Source organism: Carcharhinus amblyrhynchos, chromosome 4, assembly GCF_965287045.1.
Source record: "Carcharhinus amblyrhynchos chromosome 4, sCarAmb.v2.hapA, whole genome shotgun sequence".
NCBI lineage: Eukaryota > Metazoa > Chordata > Chondrichthyes > Carcharhiniformes > Carcharhinidae > Carcharhinus > Carcharhinus amblyrhynchos.
The window spans coordinates 55086704-55099749 of NC_137327.1; the positions used below are offsets into that span (position 1 = coordinate 55086704).

The 13046-nt window shown below is 43.9% G+C and overlaps 1 protein-coding gene across 4 annotated transcripts in view; it reads left to right on the forward strand.

The window, feature by feature from the left end:
- The window catches only part of ndrg4 (NDRG family member 4), a 167067-nt gene that overhangs the window by 17960 nt on the left and 136061 nt on the right, over positions 1–13046 (forward strand). The window lies entirely within an intron of this gene.

Genomic DNA, 13046 nt, shown 5'->3' on the forward strand with positions numbered 1-13046 from the left:
CCTAATTAATGCAATTCCACATCAGTCCCTCTGGTTGTTTTAAGAGTGCTTGCTTTAATCTTGCCCTAATTTCTTTTAATGCAGCTTCTATGTGCTATACTGACGAACTCAGCGTCACTTGCCTCCCCCCAACATGTGAATAAGTAGGGGAATTAAAATAAATCAGGTCTGTACTGATTTCACTGAGCTCAGCAAAGGTACAATAGGGGCGGTAACATTGGCTTGAGGCCTGTGAATTAAGGAGAGGGTGAAGACAGAAAAAGTATGTATTGCTTCTTCTCATTGCTGTCTGGTGATCCTGATTTATGTATATGAATGTCTGGTTTGGACTCAGCTGTGATGGGCTCTTTCATTATCATATAATGTGACAGGGCAGCCTTCCTGTTACTGGGCCAGTAATCCAGAACCATTGATTAACAATTGAAGAAAGGATTTGAACACTCTCTATCTTCTCTGCTTGAGGATTTAAATTCTTTTTTTAAAGAAAAGTCTGGAAATGAAAGACTGGTATCAGTTTGAAAACAAAAAAATGATTGAAGCTGTTGGATTGTTGTAAAAACCTATCTGGCTCACTAATGTCTTCTCGGGAAAGGAACTATTGTCCTACCCAGTCTGGTTCATGTGTAACTCCAATCCCTCATCAGTGTAGTTAATTCTTAGTTGTTCTCTAAAGTGACCAAGTACATTCACAGGGTAAATAGGGATTGGCATTAAATCCTGGTCTTGTTGTTACATGGCACATATGATCCCTGTCCGTTGTCAGTGAACATTACCTAGGCCTTGTTGAAGGCTGGTATGGACTGCTTTATTTTTAGTGAAGTTGTGACTGAAGCTGAAGAAAACTCTCGAATCACCAGTGGAGTTGTGATTGAAGCTAAAAACTTTAGAATCAGCCATGGATAGTCCACACTTGAACTTGAGGTGGGCCGTTAACAAAAAATGGAAATGATTAGACCTAGGACACTTCTATGAGGAACTACTGTGATATAATCTGGGGCTGTGATGACTGATCTCTCAAAAGCATATTTCTTTGCATCAGTTATATGCCTCCAGCTTTTGGGGGTTTTTCCTTTGAACTTCTTGGGCTGGATTTTTGTGAAGTTTTATTGACTCCATGGCCCTTTAAAAATGGTGGGTGAGACCTGGAAGTCAAAGTCCCATCCACAGTTCCAAAAGTTCTAGTTTTTGCTGGTAGTGGACATGGAGCTGGGCCTGACTGTAACACAGAAGGGAAATCCGAACAAAGCAGGACCATTTGAACTCAGTGTTGAGTTTAAATGAATCCCATTTTGGCTATCTTACAGGCCTTAACTTTTAGTGTAAGAGTCATAAATTATTGGAGTAGATGTAAATGATAAATGTCTGTATAACTGTCATGATCTGAAGGATTTTAAATCACATGCTCTTTAAACTTTAAAAAAAGCTGCAACTGTCACTGAGAGTTTAAAAAACCCTCTATTGGACTGGCTCCATAGATAGGCATAAGTTAGAAATAAATTTAACATCTGATCATGCATTTTCAATAGAAAAATCTTTTTTCCCATTTCCCCCAAGGACTATCATTATGTCATCATAAATACTTGAAGTTTCAAAAACTACCAGTTATCTCAGCAGGGGATTCTGAGTTCACAGTTTTGGCATTTTAAAGAGATATTAAAGGATTAATTGTCTCTCTTCTGGTCTGAATAGAAGTTTTTGATTTTATAAGAAATTAACTACATGAGATTTAAAAGCTTTGAATGGGCTTTATGAATGGGAGTTTTTCACTATTGAGTGAGAATTGTATTAGATTGTTAGTTTATTTTTTTCATCTCCGTGTAGTCTGGCTGAGGTCTGCCGGTGGTGGATACTGAGCGAATGATTCTGGAATTGGCATGGATCCTGTAAGGAGCAATGGGAGATGGGTGAAAGAATGAGTTAAGTATATGAAGACTAATTGTGGTTAATGGGTGGCAGTAAGTTGGAATGGAGTATATGAAATGCTATGGGGTGGGTGGGGCATGAACTGGCATTAAGTTGACCTGGAGGGTTTGAGGAGGTTGTGGGGGGATGAAATTGGGGGGTGGAGGAGTGATGTGGGTGGCAGTGGGAAGATGAGGGCTTAAAATCTAAAACAACTGTGAAGTTCCAGAGAGCCAAAGGAGGCCTTCTAACCAATCCACCTCTGCACTCTCCTGCCCCAGTGGCTATTTAAAGTTAATGTTTATTTATTAGTCACAAGTAAGGCTTATATTAACATTGCAATGAAATTACTGTGAAATTCCCCTAGTTGCAATGTTCTGGTGGCTGTTTGGATCAATCTAACCAGCACATCTTTCAGACTGTGGAAGGGCACTGGAGGGAACCCATGCTGACACAGGAGACAGGAGAACATGCAAACTCCACACAGACAGCAACCAAGCCAGGAATCAAACCCGGGTCCCTGGCACTGAGAGGCAGCAGTGCTAGTCGCTGTGCCACTGTGTCACCCCAGATCTATGCTCTGCCTGTGGCTTCGGCGGGCCTGACTCTATCCCATACCTATTTCACTCATAGCAAACAACACACATTTCAGGGTATCTTTTATTAAGGCAGGTCCAGTGAGTTGAAAAGTTTCCTGATTTTGAGCTTACCCACTCAGTAGTTAAAATCCAGACCCTTGATTTCTATTTTGCTGGCACACCTTGCTACCAGATCCAGTCAATTGCTGCCTCAATGTCAAGGATGGCTGTTTTCCCTCTCTTCTTACATTTAACTTGTGTCCAGGTCTAGACCAAGGCTATAAATATTTGACATTAGACTGAATATTAACTGCTAACGAGCCAGCCCAGGTTAAATGAACTAAATAGCTGCTTTTCATCTGTAATTGCAGTGTCTAGTCTATAGCTACTGATGATCTCATGCTGATTCAGCATGGCAAGTGCCTTGGATCAAGTTGCCTCCCCAGTGAAGGAAAATGAGTGGCAGAACACTTTTAGAATGAGACCTAAAGAAGGCGGAAAATATTGATGCAAAGCAGTCCAAAGGAGATTCACCAGGAGATTCAAAGGAGTCCAAAGGAGATTCACCAGACTAATTCCTGGGTTGAGAGGGTTGTCCTATCAAGAGAGACTAAATAGCCTGGTCTGTTTTCTTGGAGTTCAGAAGTGTGAGAGGTGATCTTGTTCAAACACATGAGATCCTCAGGGGGCTTGACATGGTAGATGGTGAGATGTTTTTACTAGTTGGAGAATCTTAAAGAAGGAGACATAGCTACAAGATAAAGGGTCGGTCACTTAAAACTGAGATGTATAGAAATTTCTCCTTGCAGGGGGTAGTGAATCTCTGGAATTCTCTGTTGCAAAGCATGGTGGGGGCTCAATCATTAGGAATATTTAAAGTGGTAGATAAATATTTGATAGAGGAATAAAGGGCTATAGAGAAATGGCACAGAAAAGGAGTTGAGGCCGACATAGATCAGCCATGATCGTATTGAACAGTAAGGGAGGCTTGAAGTTCCTGGTGGCCTCCTCCTGTTGTTATGTCTTGTGTTCTTGTGTGTTTAGATGAGATTTTCTGAGCAATTCATCCCCACGGCCAGGGAATTAGAATGATGGACTACATTTCAATTTTCACTGCATGGTAAGCTTAACAATAGACCTGTTTTTAACAGGAACATTAGCAATATTGCAAAGAATGATGGGTAAGTATCACTGACTCTAAGAAAATAATCTAATTGAAGGACTGAGTTGAAACAGCAAACATTCAGCAGTTAAGCTCAAGCTGTTTGTTGTCCTATAGCCTAGGTCTTTATTATACTCTCCCACACACTCCTTTCTATAATATAAATACCATCTCCTTTCTAATCATAAATGTTCCTTGTTATGTGGAAGGAATCTTTCCATCAGCAGTTATGATGCCAAAATCAAAGGCCAGTGTGTTATGTTCAGTCAATGTGTGATGCCCTCGCTGTCAGATAACATTTGTGATATACTCATTGTAAAATTAATCCATTGGAACAATAATGCTGCTGTCTGTCTATCCAAGTCTTGGCCCTGAAAATCTTGTGTCACTGCCAAGAATGCAGTATAATCTGAGTTGGTGAGTGTGCAATATGGGCTAGGAATCTGCAATGCCGATCTCTACCATTTCTTCCCTGCACCGCTGTTTCTGAAGGGATGGGGTTCATAGACTTTGTTTTCCTTTTGTGATTGTGTTTGTTTAAGAAAATTAAATGAGTTTAAGTAAATGATGGAGGTTCAGGGTGATGCAACAAACTGGATTATTTGCTAGCTAATATCAATTGATAAACTTGCAGGCAGAATCTAAAGAGACAATCTTGCTAAATTATATCTGATAAATTGTTATTTTTCTGCTTCACTTTTGGATTTTCTTCATTGAGAGCTGCTGACAGCCTTCATGTTGCCTATTTTTGGACATTGGACAATGAGGGAGAAAGAGAGCAAAAACTTCATTTTTATCTAACTTACTGGAAAAGTAGCAGGATGCCTTCCCTGTAAGAATCTCTATGTAGAGGAGGAATGCTTAGCTGACAGTATTCAGCAAGTGAGACTTCCCTGATGGTACCCAACCAGAAACTACAGCCTTACTTCTGCTCCTATTTTGTATGGTTCTGTCTTGGTGTTCATACTTATAACATTTTCCATAATGCCTACTTCTGTATGAGTCTAATTTTTAAAGATTAATTTATGGGATGTGGGCATCACAGTCTAGGCCAGTATTTATTGTGCATCCTAATTGCCCTTGAGAAGATGGTGAACTGCTGCAGTCCTTGTGGTCTGGATACTCTCATTGTAATGTTAGGGAGGAGTTCCAGGATTTTGACCCAGTGACAGTGAAGGAAAAGTGATATATTTCCCAGTCAGGATGGTGAGTGACTTGGAGGGGAACTTACAAGTGATGATGTTCCAATGTACCTGCTGCCGTTGTCCTTCTAGGTGGTAGGAAGGTGCTGTCTAAGGAGCCTTGGTGAATTCCTACAGTTCATCTTGTAGATGGCACACACTGCTACCATAGAGTCATAGAGGCCCTTTGGCCCAACTTGTCCATGCCATCCTTTTTTTTTGAAACCCCTAAGGTAATCCCAATTGCCCGCATTTGGCCCATATCCCTCTATACCCATTGTACCCATGCAACTATCTAAATGCTTTTTAAAAGATAAAATTGTACCTGCCTCTACTACTTCCTCAGGCAGCTTGTTTCAGACACTCACCACCATCTTTGTGAAAAAATTGCCCCTCTGGACACTTCTGTATCTCTCCCCTCTCACCTTAAACCTATGCCCTCTAGTTTTAGACTCCCAGTTTAAATGATCATTTTGTATCAGTGATGGTGGGAGTGAATGTTTGTGGAAGGGGTGTCAATCAAGCAGGCTACTTTTGCCCAGGACAGTGAGCCTCTTGAATGTTGTCAGAGTTGTACTCATCCAGGCAAGTGGACAATGTTCCACCACACTGCTGACTTGTGCCTTGTAGATAGTGGAGAGACTTTGAGGAGTCAGGAGATGAGTTACTCACTGCAGGATTCCTAGTCTCTGATCTGCTGTAGTGGCCGCAGTATTTATATGGCTGGTCCAATTCAGCTCCTGGTCAATGGTAACCCCCAGGATGTTAATAGTCAGAATTCAGTGACGATACACCATTAAATATCAAGGGGCGATAGTTAGATTCTGTCTTGTTGGAGATGGTCTTTGCTTGGTACCTATGTGGTGTGGATGTTTCTTGCCACTTGTTAGACCAAGCCTGGATATTGTCTAGGTCTCTGTGCATTTGGATCGTCTGGATTAGGTGTGATTGTTTGACCCTTGAAGATTTTGTTGCTTGAAGAGTGTACTGATTTGATTTATCTAGCCATAGTAAGTCAGTGATTTTATGCATATTGTTAACAATCAGGTCCTCGGAGAAACAGTGACAGGGCATTATTCACTTAATCCCCTGAATCTAGGGTATCATTTTTATTTGCATATCCCTTAATTGTAGAGCTGATTCTGACCCAGCAGAACTTGATTTTATTGCGCTGCTACCAATCCAGTTTTCAGGATTTTAGAGAGTAGATCCGGGGGATGAAGAAGACTTAGTTAATAAGCAGAAGTTTTAAAATACTGCTCTACAACTGTATGTAATAACTGTTCGATAAATATCCCTGCCCCTGGCTTCTGTCTACTCTGCTCGCAATGATGTTAAACACTAGAACTATATATACACAGTGTTGACAACAAATGTAACTTAAATTATGCAATTAACACCTAGGGCAGAACTTTATGAAAAAAATTCAAAGTGCAGAACAAGCAAGAAAATGGGAGAGTTTCAGACTTATTTGTTGGGCAAGTTAATAAAATCAATCTTATGGTACTTAGTCAAAATAAAGAGCCATGATTCTCACCACTGTGGAGAGGGGACAGAGCCTGACCTCACCCTGGGAAGTCAGCTGCTGAGTTTGGGGGGGGTGCCATTTCGCATGCATTCTGATCTCCCAGGAAAATCTGCCACCCCACCATCTAGCCCAATGGACATTGCCCCCCTCTTCCCCCAATGGACATCACCCACCTCAAGAACATTGCCCCCTCTCCTTCCTACCCATGGACATTGCCCTCCCCACATGGGCATTGCCCCGCCCCTGCCAATCATCCCACTCGGCAGAGTTTCCACCTCCCTGATCAGTATCCTTGCTGAGTTCCTCCCACCCTTCCCAATCACCACCCCTTCCCTGATCAGCACCCCTGCAGAGTTTCTCCGATCATCCCCCTCCACAATCACTCCTTGTAGAGGCCCCCCTTCTTAGCCCCTTCCCTGATCATCACCCCTTTAGAGCTGCCAATCACCCCCATCCTGATCATCAACCTTGCAGAGAATCCCCCCGATCAACCTCTCGCTCCAACACCACCTCTACAGAGCTCTCTCCAATCACCACACCCCACCCTTTCATCAGCAACCCTGCAGAATTCACCCCAATCACTCCCCTCTCTGAACACCACGACTACAGAGCTCCCCTTCACCCCCCTCCCAATCAGCACCCCTGCAGAGTGATGGATGCACAGGCAGTCATGCCAGGAGGATGGCAAGGTTTACCAAGGAAGAGCTTGGCTGTCTGCTAGATGCAGTGGACACAGTAAGTAGTCCCACAACACCAGATTAAAGTCCAACAGGTTTATTTGGTAACACGAGCTTTTGGAGCATTGCCCCTTCATTAGGTGAGTGAAAAGTTCAGTTCACAAACAGGACATATATAGACAGAAACTCAATTACAAGATAATCGTTAGAATGTGAGTCTTAACAGCTAATCAAGTCTTTAAAGATGCAGACAGTATGAGTGGATAGAGGGTTAAGCACAGATTAAAGAGATGTGAATTGTCTCCAACCAGGACAGTTAGTGACATTTTGCAAGCCCAGCAAGTTGTGGGAGTTACAGATAGTGTGACATGAACCCAAGATCCCGGTTGTGTGTGGAATTTGGCTATCAGTTTCTGTTCAGCGATTCTGCATTGTCATGTGTTGTGAAGGCTGCCTTGGAGAATGTTTACCCGAAGATCAGAGGCTGAATGCGCTTGACTGCTGAAGTGTTTCCCGACAGGAAGGGAACATTCCTGCCTGGCAATTGTTAAGTTGTGTCCATTCATCCATTGTCGTAGTGTCTGCATGGTTTCGCCAATGTACTATGCCTCAGGACATCCTTTCCTGCAGTGTATCAGGTAGACGATGTCAGCTGAGTCACAAGAGGTATGTACCATTTACCTGTTGGCATCTGTGTCGATGATCTGGCATGTCTTGCAGTGGAGGAGAGGAAAGATACATTATTTTCGTGGTATGGGTGATGAGCCAGTGTTTGGGACAGCAACACTGCCTGCGAGGTGGTGGCAGCCAGTGCCCGTACACTGGCACGTGGAACCAGCCACTAGTGTCAGAAGAAAATTAATGACTTCATTTGGGCAGCAAGGGTGAGTATGCATCCTGTCCTGACATCAGTCCTATATGTCACACCTACAATGTCCTCTTGCACCCCTCGTCACAACCGCTGCCAGCCAAGACACAGTTCCGATAGACCCCACCCAAGCAACACCATCCCCTACACCCTGTGTTCTTCTGGCCATCAGACTTTCAATCCCCTTCTGTCCCCACAGCAGAAGATGACTGATAGCCGCTGGGAGTGGGAGAAGACAGGGGGATGGAGAACCCGACCTGAGAATCCTCACTTCCTTTGAGGAGAGAACCCTGGATCTGATGGGGGAGGAGGAGGACAGCACTGTGAGTTACAGCCAGGTTGGCCTGTGACATGGAAGTGAGCATCTGTCAATCCTTCATTCATCTGACGTGTCTCAAGTAAGTGACGCGCTGCCCAGATACCTGTCCCTCCCTTGCACTCAACTTTGTGTCTTTTGTTTCAGGAAATGACCCCAAAGCACCTGGTCTGTCTGGCATCACCACCCCCTTGATCCTCCCGCTGAGACGTCCCACAACAGCTTGGAGGAAACCTGGAGGAAGGGCCCAAGGATACCTCCAAGGCCAGCACCAGTCAGTCGACACACGCTTCCACCACATAACCCACCAGCACAGATATCATTAATGTGGGATAGTTTACTGGTGAGGCGTTGGCGTAACTCTCTGGTGTGCACAACACAGCCATTGATGTATATTGGGTAGTGGTGGGAAATTCCGAGGCCTCTAGCACGCGGAGCTCTGCCAAAAGCATTGATTCAGCTGGTGTCAAGCCAGATGCCAAGCCGTTGCATTTAATTCTCCCTAAGCTGCTGGGGAATGCAGGAGGAGGTGTTAGCAGCACTTCAGCAATTGTGACGCCATTGGGAGGAGTCCCACAGGTGCAGGAGATGGTGCTGGCATGGCATGTACTCAAGTCAACACTGCAAGGGTGGCATCAGCAGTGGAAAGCATGGAGCAGGAAATGGTCATCATGGGTGGCAGAGTCCAAGGGATGGCCAAGTGCCTGTGGACCATGGCAGAGTCAAAGTGTGTGCCGGCTGAGGACCGTGGGACCCTTTTCTGCCACTATGATCCATTGCTGAGGGGTTTCGGAGCATCCTGGAGATACAATGGCCATGGCCGAGACACAGTGACTCATGGCTGAAAGTCTCGAGTGTGGCCCAGTCATAGTGGCCCATGGCTGAAGGGCTGCAGAGCTTGAAAGGGCACACTGTGGGCATCAAGAGCTTGGCCTTCAGAGGGCCATTGCCATGGGCTCTTACACTGTGAGGCAAATGCAACTGAGCCTCCAGGATGGGCAGGGCCAGATGATGGTGGGTCTTCTGGAGCTCAGTCCAGCTGCCCTGCCCTCCCATTGAGTGGCCCAGGGGTCCATTGGTACTTTGAAGGAGGAGGAAGGTCTGGAGCCCATGCCAGGGCCTTCCATCTTGGATACTCCGGCCGTCACAAAGCCTTCCAACTCCCCCCTTCCTGATATCTGTGCATCTTGAGGGCAGAGAAAAGAACAGGGTGGCATGGATACGTCCACGCCACCAGAAAGTTGGCCAGGGCCCACCCAAGGATGCCTATCAAGGGCATCATAGACCATGGTGCTTGGAATGCAGCTGACCGCCTCCACCTCTGATGTACATCCTGGGGCGAGGGGACAAGTTGATGTAATGATAGGTCACATAAGATTAAGAAGTTGCAATGTCACCAAGAGGGCATTTTTTATTGTGCCAAACAAATAAACTAAATCAATCAAAATCAGGGACTCTCCATGCTCCCTTCCCAGGGATACTCGGCCACGAATGCAGCCATGGTAGAGGAGCAGACAGTTGGCTCCGGCGACTCCCTTGGTCGCCTGTTGCCTGGACTTGATTATCACCAAGAGGGTATTTCTTTTCATGCAGATAAAATAAACTAAATCAATCAAACTCAGGGATAAAGCAAGAAGGTAGTCCCCAAAAAGAAGGGAACCGCCCAAACCAAAAGACAATTCGTAAAGGAAACTTAATACATGAGACCAAAGTTTGATTAAAAGGATCAATAATACATGATGTGGAGATGCTGGTGCTGGACTGGGGTAAGCACAGTAAGAAGTCTCTCAATACCAGGTTAAAGTCCAACAGGTTTATTTGGTAGCACAGGCTTTCAGAGCATTGCTGCTTCTTCAGGTGAGTGAAGAGTTGTGTTCACAAACAGGGCATACAGAGACACAAACTCAATTTACAAGATAATGATTGGAATGCAAGTCTTTACAGTACAGACAATGTGATGGAGAGAGGGTTAAGCACAGGTTAAAGAGGTGTGAGTTGTCTCCAGCCAAGACAGTTAGTGAAATTTTGCAAGCCCAGGCAAGTCGTGGGGGTTACAGATAGTGTGACATGAACCTAAGACCCCGGTTCAGGCAGTCCTCGTGTGTGGAACTTGGTGATTGTCTCGCCAGAGTACCATGTCTTGGGCCATCCATGACATTACACAACCCTGCCACGGCAACCTCTGCAAGATGTGCCGGATCATCGACATTTTGACCTATTTTGGGTGTGTTCCTCATCTCGCCCTAAATGTTTGTTATGATGGGAACCAATGGGAGAAAGGGCGCAATATTCATTTTTCTTCTCATGCAGTCTTACAACCTTGCCGATATACAGGTGAGATGAGATCTTAAGATTGCGCCCCTAGTGTCTTCCTCCAGCTCTCACACCATTCAAGTACTCCTATGCAACATTTTGCACCAGAAGGCTCCAGTTCTATTTCAGTCCTGCTTGTTGCACTCCATGGCCCCGGCCTTGATTGCCTTGGAGCAACACCATGATAAGTCTTCTTGCATCAATTCAATTAAAAGTCTTGTGTCAAGAGTGCATTTGTAGCATCACACTATGAAAATATAGTCCAGGAGTGTTGTACTTCAGGACATCACGCATTGTTGGGGCAAAGCAAAAATAATTGCTTACCTGTTGAGATATCAATCGAGCATTAAAGAAAATGTGTGAATATAATTGTAAATAAGGAATGACTAACCAGCAAAAGACTGATTGTCAAATCATTCAATGTTTTTCTCAGCTGCTGGTCAATACTTCAAAACAAATCAATCAAATTTCCATACAGCCTTTGTAGTTGATAAATTAGTTGACAGGCTGATAATTTGATTCCAAGTTTATTAAGAATGTTTTTCATCAGAACACTCCAATTAATTCAATATCCTGGCATAGCTCATTTGCCTCCTTGGGTTGATTTTAAGTATTGGATCCCCTCTCTAAATCAAACCAGATGGACTATTGAGAATTGGCTGAAAGGAAACAATTTTTAGATCAAGGGGGACATCTGCACTTGAACATTACAGCTTGTGCTCAATTTGGTTGTCGCTTGCCCAGAAACGTGCTAGTGGGATATGATTACATAAACACATACTTGACATAATTCCAGAATGTCAATATTCTGTATTCCCTGAGTAACAATACAATGCACTTCCTGCTGCAAAATACATTATTTCAAATTCTGCAAGGAAGTTTTCAAAGGATTTTCTGTGTATGCACCTTTTAATACTTGTGTAAATATCTTTCTAAATAAATCTGGTTAATTTTTTAGCCTGTTAAAGATAGCGAGCGCTGTGATTCTTTGGAAGCAACACAAGGAGTATTCCAGGAGAAAGCCTACAAAAAATGGACAATTATTCATTTGAGGAACTTTTCAATTACTTTAAATATGTCAAGTAGGGTGGTGGAGGCAGACACGTTAGGGTTGTTTATGACTTACCTAGATAGGCACATGAACAGACTGGAGATGGAGGGATACAAAGGAATGTTCTAATTGAAGATCAAGAGCCTCGGGTCGTTCCTGGGAATTAATCATCGAACGTCCAACAAATTTTAAGGCTCACCTGTCTCTTATGTGGAAGCTATTGGGGATCTTCCATTAATGTCTGTGTAGTCTGTTGTATGTTTATTGATGTCTCCTTTTTACATCCATAGGTGATTCGGTCCGCCTTCTTGGCCAACAAGGGGCATACACGCGGTGGGTTGTGCGAGGGCTGCTCTTGGATGTTGCTTCGAGAGTTGCCTAGTGCTTCACGTCCGTTATTGTATGCTTAAACTGGACCAATTGACGGGCAACACGACAGCTCAGTGACTATCATTATTTGCTCTGCAGTTACAGGGACCCGGGTCAGATCTCCGGCTTGGGTCAATGTCTGTGGGAGTTTGCACATTCTCCCGTGCTTGCATGGGTTTTCTCCGAGTGCTCCGGTTTCCTCCCACACCCCAAAAACGTGCTTTTAGGCTGATTGGTGTCAGTAAATTGTCCCTAAATTGGATCTCCCTTAATCTGGTGCACATGTAATTCCCTAAATTTGCACCCCTTTATTGTGGAGTCCACTAGAGGTAGACAAAAGTCGTAGGTAGAGGAAAGACTTGAATAAGGCACTCACTGAGTGTTAAAATGGGCGGCGTGGGCTTGTAGGGCTGAAGGACCTGTTTCCTGTGCTGTGCTGTTCTTTGTTCTTTATAAGTACTTTCATCCCATTAATGTCAAATTATCCTGTTCCCATAGGGTACCTCTAAGTAATGTTTTAGGTTACTGTGTATATTTTGACGAGCGTATCTTTTGTGTTGATTGGAGGATTTTCTTTTTATGTCATGAACTGAATAAAATAACATACATTGATTTTAAAGTGGCTTTGAATACAAAGATTCGAGTTGGCAAGATAAAAATAGCAAGAGCCATAGCGTCATAGAGGTTTACCACATGGAAACAGGCTATTCAGCCCAACTTGTCCATGCCACCCTTTTTTTAACCACTAAGCTAGTCCCAGTAGCCTGTGTTTGGCCCATATCCTTTTATGTCCATCCTACCCATGTAACTGTCTAAATGTTTTTTAAAAGACAAAACCCCCCTCCAGTACTAACTCTGTTGGTTTGTTCCAGACACCTACCATCCTCTGTGTAAAAAAAAAAAAAAATTGCCCCTCTAAACTCTTTTGTATCTTTCACCTCTCACCTTAAACCTATGCCCTCTAGTTTTAGACTCCCCTGTCTTTGGGAAAATATGTTGACTATCTAACTGATCTATGCTCTCATTATTTTATAGACCTCTCTCCATAAGATCACCCCTAAGTCTGCTACTCTCCACGGAAAAGATTCCCAGTCTATCAAG